Source organism: Arachis hypogaea, chromosome 16 (genome assembly GCF_003086295.3).
Source record: "Arachis hypogaea cultivar Tifrunner chromosome 16, arahy.Tifrunner.gnm2.J5K5, whole genome shotgun sequence".
Taxonomy (NCBI): domain Eukaryota; kingdom Viridiplantae; phylum Streptophyta; class Magnoliopsida; order Fabales; family Fabaceae; genus Arachis; species Arachis hypogaea.
In genome coordinates this window covers 52,110,757-52,129,647 of record NC_092051.1, presented here as the reverse complement: position 1 = coordinate 52,129,647, position 18,891 = coordinate 52,110,757, and the positions used below count along the sequence as shown (strand labels likewise).

Genomic DNA, 18,891 nt, shown 5'->3' with positions numbered 1-18,891 from the left:
CAGAAGATGCCTCTATAGTACTGTTGGATGATTCCTTCAATCCATTCAAACTCTGAGAGATCATATTGACTTGCTGAGTCAATATTTTGTTCTGAGCCAATATGGCATTCAGAGTATCAATTTCAAGAACTCCCTTCCTCATAGGCGTCCCATTACTCACAGGATTCCTTTCAAAAGTATACATGAACTGATTATTTGCAACCATGTCAATGAGTTCTTGAGCTTCTGCAGGCATTTTCTTAAGGTGAATGGATCCACCTACAGAGTGGTCCAATGACATCTTTGATAGCTCAGACAGACCATCATAGAATATATCCAGGATGGTCCATTCTAAAAGCATGTCAGAAGGACACTTTTTGGTCAGTTCTTTGTATCTCTCCCAAGCTTCATAGAGGGACTCACCTTCCTTTTGTTTGAAGGTTTGAACATCCACTCTAAGCTTGCTAAGCTTTTGAGGAGGAAAGAACTTGGCTAAGAAAGCCGTGACCAGCTTATCCCAAGAGTTCAGGCTATCCTTAGGTTGTAAGTCCAACCATATTCTAGCTCTGTCTCTTACAGCAAATGGGAAAAGCATAAGCATGTAGACCTCGGGATCAACCCCATTGGTCTTAATAGTATCACAGATCTGCAAGAATTCAGTTAAGAACTGAAAAGGATCTTCAGATGGAAGTCCATGAAACTTGCAGTTCTGTTGCATCAGAGAAACTAATTGAGGTTTAAGCTCAAAGTTGTTTGCTCCAATGGCAGGGATTGAGATGCTTCTTCCATGTAAATTGGAATTTGGTGCAATAAAGTCACCAAGCATCTTCCTTGCATTGTTATTATTTTCAGCCATGTCTCCTTCCTTTTCGAAAATTTCTGTCAGATTTTCTCCAGAGAGTTTAGCTTTAGCTTCCCTTAGCTTCCTCTTCAGAGTCCTTTCAAGTTCAAGATCGGCTTCAACAAGAATGTTCTTATCTTTATTCCTACTCATATGAAAAAGAAGAGAACACAAAAGAAAATATAGAATCCTCTATGTCACAGTATAGAGATTCCTTATGCAAGTATAAGAAGAGAAGAATGTAAGAAGGAGAAGAGGAAAAATTCGAACACAGAGAGGGGGATGGGGTTCGAATTTTTGGGTGGAGGAGAAGTGTTAGTAGATGAATAAATAAATAGAAGGAGGTGAGGAAGAGAAGAATTCGAAAATTAAACAAAATAAAATAAAAATATTTAAAATTAAAGTTAAGATTCAAAAATTAAAATTGAAATCAAATTAAATTGAAACAAAACAATTAGTTAATTAAAAAGGAAATTTGAGAAAGAGGGAAGAGATTTCGAAAATTGGAGAGGGAGTTAGTTAGGTAGTTTTGAAAAAGATAAGAATCAAATAAAAAGTAAAGTGGTTAATTGAAAAAGATTTGAAAATCAAATTGAAAAGATAAAAAGTTAGAAAAGATTTTGAAATTAAATTTTGAAAAAGATGTGATTGAAATTTAATTTGAAAAAGATTTTAAAAAGATTTGATTTTGAAAATTAAAGTTGATTACTTGACTAATAAGAAACAAAAAGATTTGATTTTAAAATTTAAAGATTGAACCTTTCTTATTAGGCAAGTAACAAACTTAATATTTTTGAATCAATCACATTAATTGTTAGCATTGAATTCGAAAATATGGAATAAAAATAATAAGAAAAAGATTTTGAAAATAAGAAAAAGATTTGAAAAAGATTTTGAAAATAATAAACTTAATATTTTGAATCAATCACATAAAAATAAGAAAAAGATTTTGAAAATTAATTTGAAATGTTCGAAAATATGAAAGAAAAATTGAAAAAGATCTGATTTTTGAAAAAAATAGAATTTTAAATTGAAAATTTGATTTGACTCATAAGAAACAACTAAATTTTAAAAAGTTTTGAAAAAGTCAACTCAAATTTTCGAAAATTTATGAGTGAAAAAGGGAAAGATATTTTTTTATTTTTGAATTTTAATAAGGAAAGAGAAAAACATCAAAAAGACTCAACGCATGAAAATTTTGGATCAAAACACATGATGCATGCAAGAACACTATGAATGTCAAGATGAACACCAAGAACACTTTGAATGCCAAGACGAACACCAAGAACTTATTTTAAAAACTTTGAAGAAGAGAAAAACATGCAAGACACCAAACTTAAAGATTTTTAATATTTGACACTAACAAATTAAAAATGCATATGAAAAACAAGAAAAGACACAAAACAAGAAATTTTAAAGATCAAACAAGAAGACTCACCAAGAACAACTTGAAGATCATGAAGAACAAATGCATGAGTTTTTCAAAAATTTTAAGAAAAATTAAAAAGATGCAATTGACACCAAACTTAAAATTTGACACAAGACTAAAACAAAAAACACAATATTTTTGGTTTTTTTTTTTTTGAAAATTATTTTGGGAAGAACGAAAAGAAGAAATTTTTTGTATTTTTCGAAAATAAGAAATAAAAAGCTTAAAATTAAAATAAAATTACGTAATCTGAGCAACAAGATGAACCGTCAGTTGTCCAAACTCGAACAATCCCCGGCAACGGCGCCAAAAACTTGGTATGCGAAATCATGATCTTCAACAATGGCGCCAATGGCTTGGTGCTCTCAAATGTGAATCACACTTAGTCACAATTCCGTACAACTAACCAGCAAGTGCACTGGGTCGTCCAAGTAATAAACCTTACGTGAGTAAGGGTCGATCCCACGGAGATTGTCGGCTTGAAGCAAGCTATGGTCACCTTGTAAATCTCAGTCAGGCGGATTCAGATAGTTATGGAGATTTGATAATTAAAACATAATTGAAATATAAACTAGGATAGAGATACTTATGTAATTCATTGGTGAGAATTTCAAATAAGCGTATAGAGATGCCTTTCATTCCTCTGAACCTCTGCTTTCCTGCTGTCTTCATCCAATCATTCCTACTCCTTTCCATGGCAAGCTTTATGTAGGGCATCACCGTTGTCAATGGCTACATCCTATCCTCTCTGTGAAAATGGTCCAATGCGCTGTCACTGCATGGCTAATCATCTGTCGGTTCTCGATCATACTGGAATAGGATTTACTATCCTTTTGCGTCTATCACTACGCCCAGCACTCGCGAGTTTGAAGCTCGTCACAGCCATCCCTTCCCAGATCCTACTCGGAATATCACAGACAAGTTTTAGACTTTCCAGATCTCAAGAATGGCCGTCCATCGGTTCTAACTTATACCACAAAGATTCTAAAATTTCGGACTCGGTCCTCTGTATTAGATATCTAAGAGATACTCATTCTAGCTTGTTTGCATGTAGAACGGAAGTGTTTGTCAGGCACGCGTTCATAGGTGAGAATGATGATGAGCGTCACATAATCATCACATTCATCATGTTCTTGGGTGCGAATGGATATCTTAGAGAAGGAATAAGTTTGAATTGAATAGAAAAACAATAGTACTTTGTATTAATTCATGAGGAACAGCAGAGCTCCACACCTTAATCTATGGATTGTAGAAACTCTACCGTTGAAAATACATAAGTGATAAGGTCCAGGCATGGCCGAATGCCCAGCCCCCTAAACGTGATCAAAGGATCAAAAGATAGTCCAAAGATGTAAATACAATAGTAAAAAGTCCTATTTATACTAAACTAGTTACTAGGGTTTACAGAAATGAGTAAATGATGCAGAAATCTACTTCTGGGACCCACTTGATGTGTGATTGGGCTGAGCATTGAGCTTTACACGTGTAGAGGCTTCTCTTGGAGTTGAACGCCAGTTTGTAACCTGTTTCTGGCGTTTAACTCCACTTTGCAACCTGTTTCTGGCGTTTAACTCTAGAATGCAGCATGGAACTGGCGTTCAATGCCAGTTTGTGTCATCTAAACTTGAACAAAGTATAAACTATTATATATTTTGGAAAGCCCTGGATGTCTAATTTCCAACGCAATTAAGATCACACCATTTGGAGTTATGTAGCTCCAGAAAATCCACTTTGAGTGCAGAAAGGTCAGAATCTAGCAGCATCTGCAGTCCTTCTTCAACCTCTGAATCTGATTTTGCTCAGCTCCCTCAATTTCAGCCAGAAAATACCTGAAATCACAGAAAAACACACAAACACATAGTAAAGTCCAGAAATGTGAATTTAAATTAAAAATTAATAAAAATATACTAAAAACTAACTAAATCATACTGAAAACTATGTAAAAATAATGCCAAAAAGCGTATAAATTATCCGCTCATCAGCCAGCTTTTATGCCAGTTTGGGCGTTTAACTCCAGCTTTTATGCCAGTTCTGGCATTTTGACACCAGAATTTCTACATTGACTTGGAACGCCGATTTGGGCCATCAAATCTCGAGCAAAGTATGAACTATTATATATTGCTGGAAAGTCCAGGATGTCTACTTTCCAACGCAATTGAGAGCACGCCAATTGAGCTTCTGTAGCTCCAGAAAATCAACTTCAAGTGCAGGGAGGTCAGAATCCAACAGCATCTGCAGTCCTTTTTCAGCCTCTAAATCAGATTTTTGCTCAGGTCCCTCAATTTCAGCCAGAAAATACCTGAAATCACAGAAAAAGACACAAACTCATAGTAAAATCCAGAAAAGTTAATTTTAATTAAAAACTAATAAAAATATAATAAAAACTAACTAAAACATACTAAAAGCATACTAAAAACAATTTCAAAAAGTGTATAAATTATCCGCTCATCAAGGGTGAAACAAAATAAAGATCACAATTATAGATAAGCAAACACACAAGAATAAAATAATTATGGTTAAATAATGTAACCATGTAATTAAGCTCAAATCTCTCAGGTTGTGTGTTCTTAGCTTTTTTTAAACTATGTTCCAAATACAACTTCAAACAAGTTTACACAACGATTTTGATTTAAATTAGTGAATTTTTTCAAAAAGTAGGGTCTTAGAAGAAACTTATTATTTTCAATCAAGTAGAACATGCATGTGAATAACCTATTTCTATGCAATCTATCTTATTATACAAAAGAAAATTTGACTAAATATCCTATTTTATTGGTGTTTTAAGGAAAAGAAATTACCTCCGGAGGTCAGGTACTGACCGACCTCCACACACTTAAGGCTTTGCACCGTCCTCGGTGCCATCCGTCAAGAACAGAGGGGGACTGGTAGCAGCATCTCCACCATCGGGACCGTCATGGCTCCCTGTGCTGGTAAATGAGGTGGATTCCGAGGTGTCTGGGTCTTTGTAGTTTCCTAAAAGTAGCTCCTTGAGATATGTGAATCGGCGCTTGTTACGGCGCTCTCTTATCTTTGCTTTGTGTTCCTGCCGATCCAACCTTTCAAGTATCTGATGGAGCAGTTTGTTTGTTGTAGGTGCTTGTGGTGTTGAAGGAGGAATGTCTTCAGCCGGTTCTGTAGGCTGGCTTGTAGTGGCTGCTGGTGGTCTGATATATTTCCCGTTAGGGACATACTGATCATCTCGGGGAAGGAAGGCTTTGGTGTCCCCAGCTCTGTAGGAGACTCCGGCTGCTGAGACGAGATCTAAAACCAAGGCGGGAAAAGGTAAGTTTCCCGCTATCTGTATGTGTCCCATTGCATTCCGGATGTGTCTTGGTAAGTTTAGGTGTTGGTCTGTAAGGATACACTAGAGTAAAACAGCCAGGTCTGCAGTAAAGGAGGACTTGTGAGTGCTCGGAAATACATAATGGGACATGATTTGTGCCCATACTCGAGCCTCCAAGGTAAGTGCAGAAGCTGAGATCCCTTTTGGTCGGGATCGATGATATCCGTAGATCCATCTGCTGCCAGGTTGTGCTATAATTCTGAGAACGGTGTCCCAGTCAAATTGGTATGTCTGGCGCTTGAGTGAGGCTTCTTGGAATGCGTCCAATCCTTCTAGAGCAGGGGGAAGATCTAAAGCTTGTTGAATGGCCTCTTCAGTTATGGGGACTTGCTTCTGATGGACATAGACAGACTGCATGGTTGGCATGTAAAAGTTGGAGTAGAATTCTACTACCCATGAGAGATTAACCTGCCGTGGCTGTCTTCGTAGAAATTCCCATTGTCTTCGTTTAATTTGCGGCTCAACAAATTAAGCAATGCAGGTTGGAGGATAAGAAGGTATTCATTGTTGTAATTCCTCTCTGCCAGGATGGGAAACATCTGCTCACAGTAGCGGTTAGGAAACCGCGCAGTGTCCTTTGCTGGAAAAGCTTTTTCTTTTTCATCGACCTTGATGATCCTCTTGATTCTTTTTGTTGAGGGCTTTACTGCTGTTGAAGGTGGCTCTGCCACTAATGCTCTTTTTGTTCCTCTCCTTGCTGTTGGTTTGGGGGTAACTTTCTCTTTTCCTCTCTTGGTGGCCATCCTGAAAAAGGTAGGAGAAAGTAATGTGTAAAGTGAAGGGTTCGAGCAAGGGAGCAAATATTATGAGTGGTAATCAATGCACGGTAAAGAGGGATGTCGTTAACACATGGTCTACACTACATGTGAAAAGTTCATCATAGGTAAGATAGTACGTGCATGTGATGACAAATAAATGCAAGATGTTTATTGGCATGCCGACAAAGGCATGAGTAGCATAGATCAAGCATTCAATGTCCAAGTTAGATTACCAAGTCTTTCAAACTAATAACCTGTTTGTATTGACAATTAAATTAAATTAATAAAATATAAAAGGGGTTTTGTGAAAAGCAGGCATTAAGGTAGTATGATAACATGAAGGTAGTCCATGATGCCATACAGGCTTTTTCACAAACACAAAGCATGCATGGTAAATATGTTTTTGAAAATATGAAGTAGACATGCAAGTAACCCTTTAAAGATTGATAAGAATTGTCAAACAAATCCATGATAATCCACAAGCAAAATATAGAAAATAAAGACTGAAATAAATTTTCAACACCAATTAAAAGGAATTAAAAGAAAGAAGAATAAGGGGAAATATAGATAATGAAGGTGAAAAGAAAAATTTAAAACATAAATAAAATTGATAAGGGAAAGTAAAAAGTAAAGAAAGAAAGAAAAGAACCTTGATGATGGGTGTGAAAAATAAGGATGGAGAAGGTAAAAAGTGAGAATGAATAGAGAAGGAAGAAGGGGGAAGAAAGAAATAACAAAGGAAAAGAAAAATAAGGATTTGGGAGAAGAAAAGATAAGATATTTTGGCTGATCTGAGTATTCTGTGCGCTACATGTGACGCGGACGCGTGGGTCACGCGGTCGCGTGACTTGAATTGTGCGAATGGCGCGAGAGGAGCCGCGCGTTCGAGCGACTCTCTGTTTCAAACTCTTTTTGCCAAATTTTTTAGGGTGACACGATAGTGTGGTTGACGCGATCGCGTGAATGGTGATGTTTTGAAAACGACGCGACCGCATGGGCATGCGGTCACGTGATGTAGCTGGTGCTTCTAGCATCAGTCCAGCCCAACTCCATTGCAACATGCTGCCATACACTGATTTACGTCGAATTTTTAGGGTCACGCATTCACGTGGGTGACGCGAACGCGTGGGAGGTTTATTTTCCAAATGACACAGCCGCGTGGGCGACACAGACGCGTGGGCATATTTGTGCCTAAGGCGCGCCTCCAGCCATGCTTTCGCGTGACTTACTGGTCAACTTCCTTTTCTTCATATTGCACTGGTGACGCAGACGCGTCAGCGACGCTGCCGCGTCGCGTGCGTGATTTTTTTTTTTTTTTTTTGGAAAACTATTATGTAAAATGCACATGCAAACTGTATGCAGCTAAATGCAGGGATGATGAGAAGAGTCATTAACATCTTAAAAATAAAGTAAAATTAAAACTAAGACTGAAACGGAATGATCATACCATGGTGGGTTGTTTCCCACCTAGCACTTTGCTTTTACGTCCTTAAGTTGGACGCTCGTTAGGCTCATTCAGCTTCTCTTGGTGGATCTTCCAAGAGGAAGATCTCTAGCTCCTTTTGATTCTTCATCTTCTCACCATGGTAAAACCTTAGGCGATGTCCATTAACCTTAAGAAATTTGGAGTTAACAGGATGACGCAGGTGGAAAACTCCATATGGCTCTACCTTCTCTACTCTGTATGGACCTTCCCATCTTGATCTCAGTTTACCTGGCATGAGCCTCAGTCTGGAGTTATAAAGTAGAATTAACTCCCCTGGTCTGAATTTTCTCCTTTTTATGTGTTTGTCATGGATAGCCTTTATTTTCTCCTTGTAACGCCTGGAGTTGTCATATGCTTCTAGGCGAAGAGTCTCTAGTTCTGCTAGTTGCAGCTTCCTTTCAACACCAGCTCTTGTAGGATTCATGTTACATTCCTTCACAGCCCAGAAAGCCTTGTGTTCTACCTCTATGAGGAGGTGGTAAGCCTTTCCGTAAACCAAGCAGAAGGGGCTCATCCCAATGGGTGTCTTGTACGCTGTTCTATAAGCCCAGAGTGCATCTTGTAGCCTGGCACTCCAGTCCTTCCTGTGAGGTTTTACTATCTTCTCTAGAATACGTTTAATCTCTCTGTTAGAGACTTCTACTTGCCCATTGGTCTGGGGATGATAAGCTGTTGCTACTTTGTGAATTATCCCATGCTTCTTCAGTAATCCTGTTAGTCTCCTGTTACAAAAATGGGTGCCTTGATCGCTCACGATTGCTCGTGGTGATCCAAACTGACAGATAATATGGTTTCTAACAAAGGAAACAACAGTGTTAGCATCATCAGTGCGGGTGGGAATTGCTTCCACCCACTTATAAACATAATCAACTGCTAACAGTATATAAGAGTAACCGCTAGAATTTGGAAATGGACCCATGAAGTCAATGCCCCAAACATCAAAAATTTCACAGAAAAGCATAAACTGTTGAGGCATCTCATTCCTCTTGGATATATTACCAAACCTTTGGCATGAGGAGCAAGATTTACAAAATTCAGCAGCATCTTTAAAAAGAGTAGGCCACCAGAATCCACAGTCTAGAATTTTTCTAGCTGTTCTTTGAGGCCAAAATGTCCTCCACTCTCAGATGAGTGGTAGGCCTCTAAAATAGACTGGAATTCTGATTGAGGCACACACCGTCTAATTATCTGGTCAGCACCACACCTCCATAAATATGGATCGTCCCATATATAATATTTGGACTCACTTTTCAGCTTGTCTCTCTGGTGCTTAGTAAAATTTGGAGGAAAAGTGTGGCTAACTAGATAATTAGCTACAGGTGCATACCAAGGAACTACTTTAGATACTGCTTGTAAGTTATCAAATGGGAATTTATCATTTATAGGAGTGGAGTTACCCTTAATGTGCTCAAGGCGACTCAGGTTGTCTGCCACTAAATGCTGGTTACCACTCCTGTCCTTTATTTCTAAATCAAATTCTTTTAACAGTAGTATCCAACGTATTAGCCTTGGTTTGGACTCCTTTTAAGCTAATAAATATTTTAGAGATGCATGGTCTGAGTACACTACTACCTTAGTACCAAGTAAGTAGGCTCGGAATTTATCCAGAGCAAAAATAATAGCAAGAAGCTCTTTTTCAGTAGTAGTATAATTAGACTGAGCAGCATCTAAAGTCTTAGATGCATAAGCAGTTACAAAAGGGTCCTTACCTTCGCGCTGAGCCAGCGCTGCTCCTACCGCATGGTTGGAAGCATCACACATGATTTCAAATGGCTGGCTCCAGTCTGGTCCTCTCACAATTGGAGCTTGAGTCAGGGCGGTTTTCAGCTTATCAAACGCTTGCATACAGCTGTCACTGAACTTGAACTCAATTTCCTTCTGCAGCAATCTGGATAAAGGTAATGCTACCTTACTGAAGTCCTTAATGAATCTCCTGTAAAAACCTGCGTGGCCAAGGAATGAACGGACTTCCCTCATGGAAGAGGGATAAGGTAAACTAGAAATAACATCTACCTTTGCTGGATCTACAGAAATGCCAGTATTAGATACAACATGTCCTAATACAATTCCTTGTTTGACCATAAAGTGACATTTTTCAAAATTTAACACAAGGTTTGTATTAACACATATGTCTAACACTCTAGATAAACTATCCAATCAAAGGCTAAATGAATCACCATATATGCTGAAATCATCCATAAAAATCTTCATACAGTTCTCAATAAGATCAGAGAAAAGACTCATCATGCATCTTTGGAAGGTAGCTGGTGCATTGCACAAGCCAAAGGGCATTCTCTTATAAGCATAAGTTCCAAAGGGACATGTGAAAGTGGTCTTCTCCTGATCTTCAGGAGCTATATAAATTTAAAAGTATCATGTATAACCATTTAAAAAACAATAATGAGATTTACCTGACAGGCGATCAAGCATTTGATCAATGAATGGCAAAGGGTAATGGTCCTTGCGAGTGGCTTGATTGAGACGCCTATAGTCAATGCAAACTCTCCATGAGTTCTGTACTCTAGTTGTCAGAAGCTCTCCATGCTCATTCTTTAATGTTGTGACTTCAGACTTCTTGGGCACTACTTGTACTGGGCTGACCCATTCACTATCTGAAATCGGGTAAATGATATCTGCTTCAAGTAGCCTGGTCACTTCCTTCTTGACAACTTCTAAGATGGTAGGATTCAATCTTCTTTGAGGCTGACGGACAGGCTTTGCTCCCTCTTCTAAGAATATTCTATGTTCACAAATTTGGGAACTAATGCCTACTATATCCGCCAAGCTCCATCCGATTGCTTTCTTATGTTTTCTCAGCACTCTGAGTAGTTGTTTTTCTTGTTGAGAAGTAAGTTCCCTTGCAATGATGACTGGAAACTTCTACTTGTCCTCAAGGTAAGCATACTTGAGGTGTGGAGGGAGGGGCTTTAACTCTAATTTCTGCTCATAGTTAGGTGATGAGACGCAGAAGCTGGTGAATTAAAAATTATTAAAGTGGTTACGTTGCAAGTATAGTTCTTAACTCACCGAAAATCTGCCTATCAATTTAGAAATATGTCACAGAGAATTAAATTAAAAATTACTGGGAGTTTTAAGTCCCAGGTCGTCTCCCAACGAGTTGCAGAAAAGTGTGCTATCTTATTAATCAGATGTTCCAAGAAGTTGAGCTAAGTAAATTGGAATGTAAATTGAGGAAATTTAAATAATATGAATAAAAGCCTTGACTGGGAGTTAATTGGTTGGAATTTTTATCGTTGGTGGAGTGATTGTAAGATTAATTTATAATTAATGGTTGTTCGGTTTGGTTATCTGGTGCACGAAATTGTGATGTCCAGGCTCAAACAATCCCTGGCAACGTGAGCAACTTGGTACGCGCAATCGTGATTACACTTTGATTATGTAAAATTCATGGCTCTTTCTTTCCCTGGCAATGGCACCAAGAACATGGTGCCAATACCATGGTTCACAACTTCGATACAACTAACCAGCAAGTGCACTGGGTCGTCCAAGTAATACCTTACGTGAGTAAGGGTCGAATCCCACGGAGATTGTTGGTATGAAGCAAGCTATGGTCACCTTGTAAATCTCAGTCAGGCAGATATAAATTGATAATGGTGTTTTCGAATAATAAATAATAGAATAGGGATAGAGGTACTTATGTAAATCATTGGTAGGAATTTCAGATAAGCGAATGGAGATGCTTTTCGTTCCTCTGAACCTCTGCTTTCCTGCTATCTTCATCCAATCAATCTTACTCCTTTCCATGGCTGGCTTTATGTGATACATCACCACTGTCAATGGCTACTTTCGGTCATCTCTCGGGAAAATGATCCAATGCCCTGTCACGGCACGGCTAATCGTCTGGAGGCATCACCCTTGTCAATGGCTTCATCTTATCCTCTCAGTGAATAATATGCTCACGCACCCTGTCACGGCACGGCTATTCATCTGTCGGTTCTCGATCATGCTGGAATAGGATTTACTATCCTTTTGCGTCTGTCACTAACGCCCTGCAATCGCGAGTTTGGAGCTCGTCACAGTCATTCATTCATTGAATCCTACTCGGAATACCACAGATAAGGTTTAGACCTTCCGGATTCTCTTGAATTCCGCCATCATTCTAGCTTACGCCACGAAGATTCTGGTTAGGAGATCTAAGAGATATTCATTCTAGCTTATTTCATGTAGAACGGAGGTGTTTGTCAGGCACGTGTTCATAGGGGAGAATGGTGATGAGTGTCACACATAATCATCACCTTCATCACGTTCTTGGGTGCGAATGGATATCTTAGAAGTGAAATAAGATGAATTGAATAGAAAACAGTAGTACTTTGCATTAATCTTTGAGGAACAACAGAGCTCCACACCTTAATCTATGGAGTGTAGAAACTCTACCGTTAAAAATACATAAGTGAAAGGTCCAGGCATGGCCGAGATGGCCAGCCCCCTAAAGCGTGATCAATAGTCTCCTAAGATTAATAATGGATTAAAACTGAGACCAAAGATACCTAATACAATAGTAAAAGGTCCTATTTATAATAAACTAGCTACTAGGGTTTACATGAGTAAGTAATTGATGCATAAATCCACTTTTTGGGCCCACTTGGTGTGTGTTTGGGCTGATCTTGAGTGTTGCACGTGTAGAGGTCCTTCTTGGAGTTGAACGCCAGCTTTTGTGCCAGTTTGGGCGTTCAACTCTGGTTTTGGCTCCTTTTCTGGTGCTGGACGCCAGATTTGGGTAGAAAGCTAGCGTTGAACGCCCGTTTACGTCATCTATTCTTGGCCAAAGTATGGACTATTATATATATCTGGAAAGCCCTGGATGTCTACTTTCCAACGCAATTGGAAGCGCACCATTTCGAGTTCTGTAGCTCCGGAAAATCCACTTTGAGTGCAGGGAGGTCAGAATCCAACAGCATCAGCAGTCCTTCTTCAACCTCAGAATCTGATTTTTGCTCAAGTCCCTCAATTTCAGTCAGAAAATACCTGAAATCACAGAAAAACACACAAACTCATAGTAAAGTCCAGAAATGTGAATTTAACATAAAAACTAATGAAAACATCCCTAAAAGTAACTAGATCCTACTAAGTTTTCACTTGACACCTACACGCCATAAGCACATGGTTAGGGATAGCTTGGTTTAGCCGCTTAGACCAGGATTCTATTCCTTTAGGCCCTCCTATCCACTGATGCTCAAAGCCTTGGGATCCTTTTTATTTCCCTTGCCTTTTGGTTTTAAGGGTTATTGGCTTTTTCTTTCTATTTTTTTTTTCACCTACCTTTTTTTTTCTGCAAGCTTTGTTCTTTGATGCTTTTTCTTGCTTCAAGAATCATTTTTATGATTTTTCAGATTATCAAATAACATGTTTCCTAGTCATCATTCTTTCAAGAGCCAACATATTTAACATTCTTAAACAACAACTTCAAAAGACATATGCACTGTTCAAGCATACATTCAGAAAACAAGAAGCATTGTCACCACATCAATATAATTAAGCTAAGTTCAAGGATAAATTCGAAACTCATGTATTTCTTGTTCTTTTGATTTAAAACATTTTTTTTTAAGAGAGGTGATGGATTCATAGGACATTCATAACTTTAAGACATAGTTACTACTATTGATGATCATGTAATGAAGACACAAACATAGATAAGCACATATCATAGAAAACGAAAAACAGAAGAAATAAGAACAAGGAATGAATCCACCTTAGTGATGGTGGCGTTTCCTTCTTGAGGAACTAATGATGTCCTTGAGCTCTTCTATGTCTCTTCCTTGTCTTTGTTGCTCCTCCCTCATTGCTTTTTGATCTTCTCTTATTTCATGAAGCATGATGGAGTGCTCTTGATGTTCCACCCTTAGTTGTCCCATATTGGAACTCAATTCTCCTAGGGAGGTGTTGATTTGCTCCCAAAAATTTTGTGGAGGAAAGTGCATTTGAGGCATCTCAGGGATCTCATGGAAATGAGCTTCTTGCGCCTCTTGAGCTCCATGACTGGGCTCTCTTGCTTGCTCCATCTTCTTCTTAGTGATGGGCTTGTCCTCTTTAATGAGGATATCTCCCTCTATGTCAATCCCAGCTGAATTGCATAGGTGGCAAATGAGGTGAGAAAAGGCTAACCTTGCCATAGTGGAAGACTTGTCAGCCACCTTGTAGAGTTCTTGAGGTATAATCTCATGAACTTCCACCTCTTCTCCAATCATGATGCTATGGATCATGATGGTCCGGTCTATAGTAACTTCAGACCGGTTGCTAGTGGGAATGATTGAGTATTGAATGAACTCCAACCATCCTCTAGCTACAGGCTTGAGGTCCAATCTTCTTAGTTGAACCGGCTTGCCTTTGGAGTCAACCTTCCATTGAGCTCCTTCTACACATATGTCCATGAGGACTTGGTCCAACCTTTGATCAAAGTTGACTCTCCTTGTGTAGGGGCGTGCATTCTCTTCCATGTTTGGCAAGTTGAACGCCAACCTCACATTTTCCGGACTAAAATCTAAGTATTTCCCCCGAACCATTGTAACATAGTTCTTTGGATCCGGGTTCTTACTTTGATCATGGTTCTTGGTGATCCATGCATTGGCATAGAACTCTTGAACCATTAGGATGCCGACTTGTTGGATGGGATTTGTTAGAACTTCCCAACCTCTTCTTTGAATTTCATGTCGGATCTCCGGATACTCATTTCTTTTGAGTTTGAAAGGGACCTCGGGGATCACCTTCTTTTGATGGGCTTTGGAGATGAATCTTTCCATCTCCCATGACTCGGAGGTGGAAGCTTTTATCTTCCCCTTCCCCTTTCTAGAGGATTCTCCGGTCTTAGGAGCTATCAATGGTAATGGAAAAAACAAAAAGCTTATGCTTTTACCACACCAAACTTAAAATATTGCTCGCCCTCGAGCAATAAACAAAAGAATAGAAGAAGAAGAAGAAGAAATATGGAGAGGGAGAGGGAGATGTGGTTTCGGCCAAGAGGAGTGTAGAGGGATGTGTTGTGTGAATTTGATGAAGAATGGAGGTCTTTATATAGGGAAGGGAGGGGGGAAGGTTTCGGCCATATGGGTGGGTTTGGGTGGGAAATTGGTTTTGAATTTTTGAAGGTAGGTGGAGTTTATGAGGTAGGTTTATGGGGAAGAGTGGATGGATGTGAGTGGTGAAGAGGTGATGGGGAAGAGAGTTTGAGGTGATTGGTGAAGGGTTTTTGGGGAAGAGTGTTTATGGGGTTGTGTGAAAGAGAGTGGTGAGAAGAAGTGAGTGGAGGTAGGTGGGAATCCTGTGGGATCCACAGATCCTGAGGTGTTCAAGGATTTACATCCCTGCACCCATTAGGCATGTAAAAATGCCTTTGCACACAACTCTAGGCGTTCAGTGCCAGGTTGGTGGCCATTTTGGGCGTTCAACGCCCATTTGTGTGCCATTTCTGGCGTTGAACGCCAGAACCATGCCTGTTCTGGCGTTCAGCACCCAGAAGCTGCCCATTTTGGGTGTTCAGCGCCAGCACCATGCTCTGTTCTGGCGCTGAACGCCAGACAGATGCTCCTCCAGGGTGTGATTTTTCTTCTGCCGTTTTTGATTCCGTTTTCAATTTTTATATTTATTTTGTGACTCCACATGATCATGAACCTACAAAGACATATAACTAAGGAAAATATAGTTAGATAAATAAAAATTGGGTTGCCTCCCAACAAGCGCTTCTTTAATGTCAATAGCTTGACAGTGGGCTCTCTTGGAGCCTCACAGATGTGCAGAGCTTTGTTGAGACTCTCCAACACCAAAATTAGAGTTTGGATATGGGAGTTCAACACCAAACTTAGAGTTTGGTTGTGGCCTCCCAACACCAAACTTAGAGTTTGACTGTGGGGGCTCTGGTTGACTCTGCTTTGAGAGAAGCTTTTTCTGCTTCCTCTCCATGGTTGCAGAGGGAGATCCTTGAGTTTTAAACACAAGGGAGTTCTCATTCCATTGAAGGACTATTTCACCTCTGTCAACATCAATCACAGCTCTTGCTGTGGCCAGGAAAGGTCTTCCTAGGATGATGGATTCATCCTCTTCCTTTCCAGTATCCAGGACTATGAAATCAACAGGGATGTAAGGGCCTTCAACCTTTACTAACACGTCCTCTACTTGTCCATAAGCCTGTTTTCTTGAACTGTCTGCCATCTCTAATGAGATTTTAGCAGCTTGTACCCCATAGATTCCCAGTTTCTCTATTACAGAGAGGGGCATGAGGTTTATTCCTGAAACAAGGTCACACAAAGCCTTAAAGATCATGGTGCCTATGGTACAGGGTATTATGAACTTTCCAGGATCCTGTCTCTTCTGAGGCAATGTCAGTTGATCCAGATCACTTAGTTCATTGATGAACAAGGGAGGTTCAACTTCCTAAGTATCATTGCCAAATAATTTGGCATTCAGCTTCATGATTGCACCAAGAAACTTGGCAGTTTGCTCTTCAGTAACATCCTCATTCTCTTCAGAAGAGGAATACTCATCAGAGCTCATGAAGGGCATAAGGAGGTTCAATGGAATCTCTATGGTCTCTAGATGAGCCTCAGAGTCCTTTTGTTCCTCAGAGGGAAGCTCCTTATTGATCACTGGTCGTCCCAGGAGGTCTTCCTCCTTGGGATTTGCGTTCTCCACTCCCCTTGTAGGTTCGGCCATGGTGCTTATGTCAATGGCCTTGCACTCTCCTTTTGGGTTCTCTTCTGTATTGCTTGGGAGAGTACTGGGAGGGATTTCAGTGATCCTTTTACTCAGCTGGCCCACTTGTGCTTCCAAATTTCTAATGGAAGACCTTGTTTCATTCATGAAGCTCACAGTGGCCTTGGATAGATCAGAGACTAGATTTGCTAAATTAGAAGCATTTTGTTCAGAGTTCTCTGTCTGTGGCTGAGTGGATGATGGAAAAGGTTTATTATTGTTAAACCTGTTTCTTCCACCATTATTAAAGCCTTGTTGAGGCTTTTGATCCTTCCATGAGAAATTTGGATGATTTCTCCATGATGAGTTATAGGTGTTTCCATAAGGTTCACCTAAGTAATTCACCTCTGCTATTGCAGGGTTCTCAGGATCATAAGCTTCTTCTTCATAAGAAGCCTCTTGAGTACTGTTGGATGCAGCTTGCATTCCATGCAGACTCTGAGAGATCATATTGACTTGCTGAGTCAATATTTTATTCTGAGCCAATATGGCATTCAGAGTATCAACTTCAAGAACTCCCTTCTTCATAGGCGTCCCATTACTCACAGGATTCCTTTCAGAAGTGTACATGAACTGGTTATTAGCAACCATGTCAATGAGTTCTTGAGCTTCTGCAGGCGTTTTCTTTAGGTGAATGGATCCACCTGCAGAAGTGTCCAGTGACATCTTTGATAGCTCAAATAAACCATCATAGAATATATCCAGGATGGTCCATTCTGAAAGCATGTCAGAAGGACACTTTTTGGTCAACTGTTTGTATCTTTCCTAAGCTTCATAGAGGGATTCACCTTTTTTCTGTCTGAAGGTTTGAACATCAGCTCTAAGCTTGCTCAGCTTTTGAGGAGGAAAGTACTTGGCTAAGAAAGCCGTGACCAGCTTATCCCAAGAGTTCAGGTTGTCTTTGGGTTGAGAATCCAACCATAATCTAGCTCTGTCTCTTACAGCAAAGGGGAAAAGCATGAGCCTGTAGACTTCAGGATCTACTCCATTAGTCTTAACAGTATCACATATTTGCAAGAATTCAGTTAAGAACTGAAAAGGATCTTCAGATGGAAGTCCATGAAACTTGCAGTTCTGCTGCATCAGAGAAACTAATTGAGGTTTCAGCTCAAAGTTGTTTGCTCCAATGGCAGGAATGGAGATGCTTCTTCCATGTAAATTGGAATTAGGTGTAGTAAAGTCACCAAGCATCTTCCTTACATTATTATTATTTTTGGCTGCCATCTCCTCTTCCTGTTCGAAAATTTCTGAAAGGTTATCTCTGAATTATTGTAATTTAGCTTCTCTTAATTTTCTCTTCAGAGTCCTTTCAGGTTCTGGATCTGCTTCCACAAGAATGTTCTTATCCTTGCTCCTGCTCATATGACAAAGAAGAGGGCACAGAAAAAATAATAATAATAATAATATGGATCCTTTATACCATAGTATAGGGATCCCTTTGTGAGTGGAAGGAAAGAGGGAGACAAAGAGTGTGATGTAAAGAAAGAAACACAACTGTGAGGATGGCAGAGATGTGAGATGAGATGTTAGTAGATGAATAAATAAATAGAATGAGATGAGAGAGGGAGAATTTCTCGAAAAATATTTTTGAAAAAGAGTTAGTGATTTTTGAAAATGGTTTTTGAATAATGTTAGTATTTTCTGAAAAATTTTAAAATCAAAAATAAAAATAATTAGTTAATTGTTAAGAAATTTTTGAAAAAGAGGGAAGATATTTTCGAAAATGAGAGAGAGAGAGTTGGTTAGGTAGTTTTGAAAAAGTTAAGAAACAAACAAAAAGTTAGTTAGTTAGTTGAAACAAATTTTGAAAAGATAAGAAGTTAGGAAGTTAGAGAAGATATTTTGAAATCAAATTTTTGAAAAAAGATAAGAAGATATTTTTGAAAAGATATGATTGAAATTGTTTTTGAAAAAGATTTGATTTTTAAAATCACAATTAATGACTTGATTCACAAGAAATCACAAGATATGATTCTAGAACTTAAAGTTTGAATCTTTCTTAACAAGCAAGTAACAAACTTCAAATTTTTGAATCAAAACATTAATTGATTATGTTATTTTCGAAAATTTGGTATAAAAATAAGAAAAAGATTTTTGAAAAATATTTTTGAAACTTTCGAAAATAACTAAGAATTTTGAAAAAGATTTGATTTTTGAAAAAGATTTTGAAAAAGATAAGATTTTCAAATTGAAAATTTGATTTGACTCATAAGAAACAATTTGATTTAAAAATTTTTGAAAAAGTCAATCCAAATTTTCGAATTTGATGAGAGAAAAAGGGAAAGATATTTTTCTGATTTTTTGAATTTTTATGATGAGAGAGAAAAATAACAAAAAGACTCAATGCATGAA

At 38.8% G+C, this 18,891-nt stretch overlaps 2 non-coding genes across 2 annotated transcripts; both read left to right on the top strand.

The window, feature by feature from the left end:
* The first annotated feature begins 334 nt into the window (after window positions 1–334).
* On the top strand, window positions 335–442 carry LOC112760502 (small nucleolar RNA R71). Its single transcript, XR_003180939.1, has one exon. It is a non-coding gene; the product is annotated as a small nucleolar RNA R71 (small nucleolar RNA).
* A 16,817-nt stretch (window positions 443–17,259) lies between these two features.
* LOC112761980 (small nucleolar RNA R71) lies at window positions 17,260–17,367 on the top strand. The gene has a single exon (XR_003182345.1). It is a non-coding gene; the product is annotated as a small nucleolar RNA R71 (small nucleolar RNA).
* Window positions 17,368–18,891: the final 1,524 nt, after the last annotated feature.